Raw genomic sequence first — 9,897 nt, forward strand, 5'->3', positions numbered from 1 at the left:
CCGACGTCCGACTGCGGCATTTCTTTTCAAGCCCTTTCTGTGATGTCGCCCCGACGTCCGATTGTGGCATTTCTTTTAAAGCCCTTTCTGTGATGTCGCCCCGACATCCGACTGTGGTATTTCTTTTAAAGCCCTTTATGTGGTGTCGCTAAGACGCCCGACTGTGGCATCATTTCCTTATATTTATTTGTTCACCTTTTGAGGCGTCGCTTCAGACACCCGATCGGTAGTTATTTATGCTCTGTTGGGATTTCAGGCGGACTACCGCTGTTTCCCTTTTTACTTACCTTGTTATGCTAATTTTTGAATGTACATTGGTGAATTATTCATGACGCATCCATGCATGCATTTGTTATATCTTACGTCCGAACTGTCTTGCGAGTACTTTCAAAGTACTCACTGGCTTGTTGATTTGGCCAGATGCTGACGAAGGCGATCTCATGGATGAAGAGTTTGATAGCGAGTCCGACACCTAGAGGAGTCCCAGTCAGTCTTGTGTGACCCTGGATTTGGTCACTGTTTGACATCCGCTTCCGCTACCAAATAAATTCATCGAGCCTCACCTCGACGTTCGATGAGATGACAGACTTAGAGTCTTGTATTCCTCTCCCCGCTGTGTTTTTCCACCACCGCCCTATCCTCGAGTCAGTAGTATGCCTCCACACCACTGTGTCATGTCCTCCATTATGTATAATTATTGGCGTGCTTGTAATAATTTGGTTGAGCAACCGCAGTTCAACCCTGTAATATATTTTATGCTACTGGCTTATTGTATCAAGAAATTGTCTACCACTGAGGAGGATTTCTCTCATACTGGACTCAAAAGATTGGTTTCTCAATAAATATTTTTATTGGAAAACCGGTCGTGACAAGCTTGGTATCAAAGCCAGGCTGACTGTAGGAAGCCACTAGGTGCTATCGCTAATTGGTTATTAGTATGATAGAGCTAATTTATATTTTTGCAATTGTAGTCATTTTCTGTCAGTCAGCATAAATTTATGATCTGACCATGCAGAATTTTTGCCTACTTTTGTAGATGGCCGACAACAGCTGCGAGTCTCAGACCTTCGCCAACGTGCCCGATGGGTTCGTCAAGCTTCTTTCTTTCATCGTTCAGGTCGCGATGGGGCCATCCGTGCGCCCAGTCTTCACACTCTGCCAGCACCGAGTCAACGACAGTCTGACCATGCACCAGGCCGCGGTGCAGTTCAAGGGAGGGCGTGGTGAGTTACGCCGCTTCCGGTTCGTGGGAAGAGCCATGTCTACGGAGAGGCATGCTATGCAGATGGTAGCCCGCGAGGCGATAGCTCGTCTCAGGGATGTCCTTCCCGTGATGAAGACTCGTCGTTACCGTTATCTTCCATGCCATGTGCCTTACACCTGTCACTACGCATACTCCTGCCCCAGAGGAGAACGAGACGAGGCTTTTGAGATGCTCATTGAGTATCTCCGGGCCCTGGAGGCAGCCTTCGACAACCTGGTGGACGACTTCGTAGCTACCCGCATGGACTCAGTTCATGGCTGTGCTGCCAACAGGAGGGAGCTCCTACCCATCGCACCGCCACTGACTTTTGTCTCGTCATCAGCATCTTTCACGCCTTCTCGTCGCCTGCCTTCTACCGAAGAATTCAACCAAGTCATTGCACCCACTTCAGCGCGCATTGCACCACCCTTCACGCCCACTCCTGTACGTGTTGCTCCGCCCCTGGCAACCGCTCCGTCCACTCTGCGCAACACTACACGTATGGAGCCCATTAGCGAGGAGGAAGTCGAGTCCCCAACCTCGCTACGCCTCGCCCTCGGCAGGGCAAAGGAGGTCGTCAACATCTCTGCCTGAGTACGCTTAGCTGCCGTGTATTGTACCGCTTTGTAAGATATGTACATAGGTTGTGAGAAGTAGCCTGTTTGCGCATCATGTAGGATCTGGAGAAGTGCACTAGCCTAAATAACATGTCAGGATTATGTACGCATATCCTGAGTGATGTATTGTATAATTACCGCCCGCGTGTAAGATATGTAATGAGCAGTCCTTCTTCGTGCGCAAGTCGATTTGTTTTTCTTAAGTAAGCTTGGATATTTAATTATATTTACCAGCTTTATGCATTATGGATTTGTTTTTTTTTTGCGACTCTTTCCGCTTTTCTTATGAGTTTTACAAAAATATATCCCCAGAGTGAAAAATGTCTTGTCCTTGGACTCGCTCCATGCCAACTCCACCAGAGGGGAATTATGATACACAACCCAGCAACGAGTTCACTCAAGGACAGTCAAACCAACAGGGCAGTGAATCGGCACTTTCACAAATGTGCCGCCTTTATGAGTAGAGTCAGCAACAACATCAGGAAATGATGAACCAAGTCATCAACATGGGAAATCACCATGTACAGTATCAGCAGCATTCCAAGTTATCTGAGCTACAGAAGACACGTCCTCAAACATTTTCTCACACTGACAAACCTCTTGAAGCCGAGGACTGGCTTCGAGATATGGAGAAAAAATTAATTATTGCAAAATGTTCAGACCCCGAGAAGGTATTATATGCTCCGCACTATCTCACAGGAGCAGCCGCATCGTGGTGGGAGAATTTTCTGCACATGCATCCCAACGAAAATGACATAACCTGGGATGATTTCAAGGAAGGTTTCCGTGGTGCACACATTCCTAAGAGTATTATGAAAATCAAGAAGAGAGAATTCGATGACCTCAAACAAAGGAACATGACAGTGTCAGATTACAACAGTCAATTTACCCTATTGTCCCGCTACGCCAATGAAGAGCGTATGACTGAAAGCAAGAAGATGGAGAAATTCCTTGACGGTCTGGCGCCCGCGCTTAAATGTCAACTGGTCGTGCACACTTTTCCTGATTTTAAAACACTGGTGGACAAAGCCATTACTCTGGAAAATGAGAGACGCAGTCTGGAAGATATCCGCGAGCGAAAAAGGGACCAGACTAATCATGCTCGCAATCACCGAAGCAAGACAGATTTTCAAAAGGGTGGGACACACAAATCCTCATCCAATGTATCACGCCCAATCAAGAATTTTCATGCAAGGGACAAGGAATTCACCTATCGCCCCGGCGTTACTTGTTACGCTTGTGGAGAAGAAGGGCACTATGCCAAACAGTGCCCCAAGCCAAGGAATTCAACCCCAAAGCCGAACAACGGCGGCAACAATTCCGCGCCCAAGCAAAACAATTTCAATCCCAACAATAACCACAGGAAGGGTCATCTGAATCACGTAACCAAAGAGGAGGCACAAAATGCTCCGGATATCGTACTCGGTACGTTTCCTGTCAACACAATACCTGCAATGGTTTTGTTTGATTCTGGAGCTTCTCACTCTTTCATTTCGAAAAGTTTTGCTTTGCAAAATAATTTTTCGACGCTTCCTTTGAAGAAATTCATGATCATCAAGTCCCCTGGGATTCAGCAAGTTACTCAGAATTACTGTCAGAATGTGGTCATTGAGTTCGAAGGATTGGAGTTTCACGCAAATCTTATTGTGTTGGAAAATAAAGGACTGGATGTCATCCTAGGAATGGATTGGCTAACCACCAATAAGGGTTTTATCGACTGTTTCAACAGGACCGTAATCCTCACACACCACCAAGGGAAGACAATAAGAGTATCAGCCAAGGAAGGAAAAATACCCCGGCAACCGAGATTAAATAAGGTGGACGTTTCTGAGCTAAACAAGGTTCCAGTAGTGTGTGAATTTCCAGATGTATTCCCTGAAGAACTACCGGGCATGCCACCAGACCGGGAAATAGAATTCCGCATTGAGCTAGCACCAGGAACCACCCCCATATACAAGAAATCATACAGAATGGCACCATCCGAGTTGATCGAGTTGAAGAAGCAAATAAAGGAATTACTGGAAAAAGGATACATTCGAGCCAGCTCCTCACCTTGGGGATCACCAATTTTATTTGCCAAAAAGAAGGATGGAACGCTGAGATTGTGTATTGACTATCGAGCACTTAACATGGTCACAGTCAAAAACAAATACCCGATGCCAAGGATAAACGATTTGTTTGATCAACTCGCTCAGGCCAAGGTATTCTCAAAAATTGACTTAAGGTCAGGGTACCATCAATTGAAGGTACGAACGGAAGATATCCCCAAAACAGCCTTCACCTCCAGATATGGACTGTACGAGTTCACAGTGATGCCATTTGGATTAACTAACGCCCCAGCATATTTTGTTCACCTCATGAACAAAGTATTTATGAAGTTTATGGACAAGTTCGTCGTGGTATTCATCGACGATATACTGGTATACTCCAAGACACCAGAAGAGCACGCAGAACATCTTAGGATTGTGCTAGGAGAGCTAAGAAAACACCAATTGTATGCCAAGTTCAGCAAGTGCGAATTTTGGCTAAGACAAGTAGGCTTTCTAGGCCACGTGCTGACCCAAGACGGTATCGCAGTGGACCCAGAGAAAGTCAAGGCCGTACTTGACTGGAAGCCACCAGCCAGCGTAACAAACATACGGAGTTTCTTGGGAATGGCAGGATATTACCGCAGATTTATTGAAGAATTTTCCACCATAGCCAAGCCTATGACACAGTTGCTCAAGAAAGATAAGAAGTTTGAATGGATAGAAGCCTGCGAGAAAAGTTTCCAAGAGCTTAAGCGGAAGTTAACAACAACACCGGTATTGATCGTACCCGACATACACAAGAATTTTGAAGTATATTGTGACGCGTCCAGAAAGGGTCTCGGATGCGTGTTGATGCAAGAAGGCAAGGTTGTCGCCTACGCTTCAAGGCAACTTCGCAAGCATGAGAAAAATTATCCCACTCATGACTTAGAAATGGCAGCAGTTATTCATGCACTCAAGGAATGGAGGCATTTCTTACTTGGGAATCGATGTGAAATATATACGGATCACAAAAGTCTCAAATATATTTTCACGCAGCCAGAACTAAATTTACGGCAATGACGCTGGTTGGAATTGGCAAAGGATTATGATGTTGGTATCCATTACCATCCAGGGAAAGCAAATGTAGTGGCCGATGCCCTGAGTCGGAACCCCAGCTCCGACGAAAACTATCTGCACAGCTTGAGGCCCGAATTCCAACAAGAATTTGCCAAGCTCAACATGATAATGGTAGCAGAAGGCACCATATCAAACTTGGAAATACAACCCAACCTTGTGGAGAAAATTAAAGAAGCTTAGCCCGGTCACACCAGCATCGAAGGCATCAAAAGAAAGTTGAGTATGGGCAAGGCCTCGGAATTCGTAATAGACAATGAAGGAATATTATGGTACGGAGAAAGACTCTGCGTGCCAAACATAGAAGACCTTAAGCAGCAAATTTTAGCTGAAGCACACACCACTCCATATTCAATTCACCCTGGAGGAACCAAAATGTATAAAGATATTCAGGAAAGATTTTGGTGGCACGGTATGAAGAGGGACATAGCCACTTTCATTGCATGTTGCGACTCATGTCAACGCATAAAAGCTGAGCATCAGAGACCAGCCGGACTACTGCAACCGAACAAAATACCTGAGTGGAAATGGGATGAAATAGGGATGGATTTTATTGTCTGACTACCTCGGTCACGACACGGGAATGATGCCATATGGGTCATCACTGACAGGTTGACCAAAGTGGCACACTTTATTCCAGTGAAGACGACCTACAACACTCAGAGGCTTGCCAGGATTTATCTCTCCCGTATAGTTTGTCTGCACGGTGTCCCGAAGACTATAATATCCGACAGAGGCACTCAGTTCGTCTCAAGATTTTGGGAGCATTTACAACAAGCCCTGGGAACCCAACTAGCCTTCAGTACCGCATACCACCCACAGACTGATGGACAGACTGAACGCGTAAACCAAATTTTAGAAGACATGCTGAGAGCATGTGTCCTCACATATGGAACCAGTTGGGAAGAAAGCCTGCCATACGCCGAGTTCGCGTATAACAATAGCTACCAGACCAGCCCACAAATGGCACCATTTGAGGCTTTATATGGACGAAGATGTCGTACCCCGTTAAATTGGTCAGAGACCGGAGACAGCCGCATCTTCGGACCAGACATGCTCAGAGAAGCCGAGGAAAAGGTCAAGCTAATCAAAGACCGACTTAAGACCGCTCAAAGTCGACAGAAGAGTTATTATGATCAGAAACATCGAAAGGTCAGCTTCGAACCCGGTGAGTTCGTATACCTGAGAGTATCCCCTATGAGAGGATTGCAACGATTCAAGATTAAAGGAAAGTTAGCACCAAGATTCATTGGACCATTCTGCATAGTGGCACGAAGAGGCACTGTAGCCTACCAGCTAGACTTACCCGAGGATTTATCCGATATTCACGACGTGTTCCACGTCTCTCAATTAAGGAAGTGCGTAAGCAACCCAGAGAAACAAGTATCCCATGGAAACATTGACGTGCAGCCAGACCTCACTTATCGGGAACGTCCCATAAGAATATTAGAGAGTCTGAAAGAAGGACCCGACAGAAGACCATCAAGTTTTTCAAAGTCCAGTGGAGCAATCACACCGACAGTGAAGCAACTTGGGAAAGCGAGGATTTTCTTCGGATAGAGCATCCACACCTATTTAAGGATCAGCTGAAATCTCGGGGACGAGATTTTTCCTAAGGGGGTAGGTGTTATGACACTCCAAAAAATTTATTTGGTTTTTATCTAAACCTTTGTGGTTTTTGAGGAGAGGCCATTTAAAATTTTTCTTTTTCAGAAAAAACCTTCCACTTAAAAAAACTTCCTTTGCTTTGGCAAGGATTTTATTTTTTTCAAACTTTGGTGTTTGATCTTTTGAAAACTTCTTCTCTGTTGGTTCCCTCTCAAATTTATTTTTGGGAGTTTAATCTTCTTCTTTTAAAAAGAACTCTATGAAAATTTGGGATTTTCATATCTTGGAACCACCCATGACTTGGCATTTTTGCCCATGTGGTAAAACCCCTCCAAAACCTTCCCTACACCTTGTGATCAACCTAAGTTCTCTGTCCCAACTAATCCAAACAAGTTTTGGGTTTTATTCTAATTATTTTTCCTCTCAAATCAATTCTGAAAATTATTTGGAGCCTGAGTGATTTTCAAAGCAAGTACCCTTTTTCATTTGAGTTTTGACCTCAAACCAACTGTCCTGGATAGTCCTTTGTACCCACAACCCAGAACCATCTTGATCCACTCCTCCTCTTTTCAAATTTTTCAAAATTCAGTCTCTGCAAGTTTGGACCAGATTTGCCAAATTTGATGAAATTCATATCTACACTCCTCCAAAAATTCCACCAAAATTCAGGCAGCCTACTTGAGCAATGAGAAGCCACTCCACCAAAAATCAGCTCAAGAAAAAATCACCAGAGGCCAAATTCATTCTGTCGAACACCTTGCAGGCACTGTTGCGGTTCAAAATTAAGAAAAAATTCAGACTTCAGTGTCATTTTGCGTTCGTCAGCTTCACTCACGCGTTCACAGTGCACTTGGCACGTTCCTCGCAGCCCCTCCCTCTTGTCCGGAGCTTCACACGCGTGCGTGGAGCCTTCCTGGCGTCGGTGGCACGCTGGCCCGCCCTCTCCGGCGTCTTCTGTGGCGTCGGGACCTCCCGTGGCGGCCGACAGGGGACAAGAACGGCGGCTCAACGCCGTTCCGCGCCACCCATCGCCCCTCTGCTCTCCGCGTGGCCTCATGTGTGCCAGCGCACGCTCGTGGCACCGCCACCGTGGCCGGCAAGCACGGGACGCGCTCCCTGCCGCCGACGGGCCCGCGCAGCCCCGTTCTGTCGAACTCACCCCAAAGCACCAAGCTCCAGCTCGATTAGCGCCTAAACGGAGCCGGTGGACCTCAACGACGATGCCCAAGCCCCTAATCCCACTGCACATCCACGGCACCGCCGTAATCACTCGCCGGAGATCCCCGTTCACGGCAACCGCCTCGGGCCGCCTATAAAAAGGGCCCCCGAGCTCACCCTCGTGCACGCATCATCCCCACTCCTCACCAACGCCACGCCAGGCCACTAGGAGGTCCTCGAGGAGGTCTCCTCCCCCAACTCCGACCGCCCGCCTCGGCCTCCACCACGATTCGCTCCGGTGAGGCCATCTTCGGCGCCCAAACCCCGTCCGTTACCCTCTCTAGCTACCAGGAGCCTAACCCCCTATTCAATTTGATCTTCACAGCTCTCTCCGACGACTCCCTCGACCACCCGAGCCGCCGTCCGCCGGAGCAAAGCTCGCCGTCGACGTGGTACTCGCCGGCGACCACCACCACCACCAACCGACGCGGAATGGCGCCCTGAGCACGGAGGTACCCTCCGATCCCCCTGCCTCACCGTGGATCGCCGCCGGCGACCACCGCGGCTCTCGGGCGCCGACGAGCTCCATGTGCCTTTTTTTTTAAATTCAAACCTGACGCGTGGGACCCCACCGTCAGCCTCTCTGCTCTCTCTGTTGAAACGTTTTCTGGAAGCGCCTTCGGGCAAAGTACGTTTTCCCTTTGAGCTGGTGTAGTTTCTGCCGAAGCGTTTTCTATTTTTATAAGCTAGCCCCTGGAAACTTTCTGTTTCATTACAGATGAGTCCCTGGGCAAAAACCCTTATAACTTTTAAGCAGAAAAGTATTTTTGATTGATTCTTTTTCTGTTCTCTTTAAAATTTTGTCTAGTTTTTTACCAGATTTATTTGAAAAAATATTTGGTTTACTTTCTGTGCACTCCTTGGTATTTACGATAGCGCATATATTTTCTTTATACCGTAGATACCGAAGGAGGTGGCGGAGCCGCGAACTTCACCGAGCTAGGCTCCGACTACTCTGAACCAGGCAAGCATGTTTGAACTTTTGATATGATGAGTTTCTTGGCATGTTTTGCATTTAGTTAGTTTCATGACATGTTGAGGAGCATATCGATGAACGTTATTTTATGCAAGATTGAGGTAAGTGAGCTCGATGATCCATAAGTGGATGGATGTGAGTATGAATGGCCATGTGTTGGCATGAGGATGGGTAAGATGGCAGTGTCGTAGCATGCCAGTCTTATGCCAGACTATGTGACTTCAGTGTCAAACCGTATCGGTCCAGTTCCTCTCATTTCCTTCCCTGTACTACCACATGTTTTCCGCAAGGAATAGGGTTTAGTAAGTTGCAAACCGCTTTCCTGGTACACACCAAAAAGGAGAGGCCGTGATGATGGTTCCATGGCCCTGGATTAAAGCCAGTCATCCGGTCAGGGGGCATGGGTGTTTCCGGTTGGGACCGAGAGGGGGGCACCCCTTAGAGCGCGCGTATATAAATTTGATCCCATGCTATTCGAGATTGTGATCTCCCCATCTCAAAAGTTTTTCTTGGACGATGTCTAGGGTGATTCCTAGCATCGAGAGGTAGGATGGGTGTGTACTGGTTAGCTGTGTTTTCTTCCGAAATACCGTAAACGGAACTAGTCCTTCGTGACTACGGAAATCCGTTGGCTGTGGGAAATAATTTTGTACAAACTCTGCAGAGTCTTATATTCCTCCAAATCATCTATTCCCTGTCCCAGATCGATATTATCTTATCCTAATCAAATATCAGTTTTGATGGCAGAGACTCCGGTGATTTGCTTGAGTGCTAATTCCGGTTAAGTGATTATCCCTATGGATGGACTAACCCCTTTATTCTTATGAATTAAATGTTTATTATGAGTATATTTACTTGTGAATAAAATCCCTTTCTGCGATGTCGCTTAGACGTCCGACTGTGGCATTGTTGTATTTTACTTTCCTTCCAAGCCCTTTCTGTGATGTCGCCCCGACGTCCGACTGTGGCATTTCTTTTCAAGCCCTTTCTGTGATGTCGCCCCGACGTCCGACTGTGGCATTTCTTTTCAAGCCCTTTCTGTGATGTCGCCCCGACGTCCGACTGCGGCATTTCTTTTCAAGCCCTTTC

This window comes from Triticum dicoccoides, chromosome 6B (genome assembly GCF_002162155.2).
Source record: "Triticum dicoccoides isolate Atlit2015 ecotype Zavitan chromosome 6B, WEW_v2.0, whole genome shotgun sequence".
NCBI classification, from domain to species: domain Eukaryota; kingdom Viridiplantae; phylum Streptophyta; class Magnoliopsida; order Poales; family Poaceae; genus Triticum; species Triticum dicoccoides.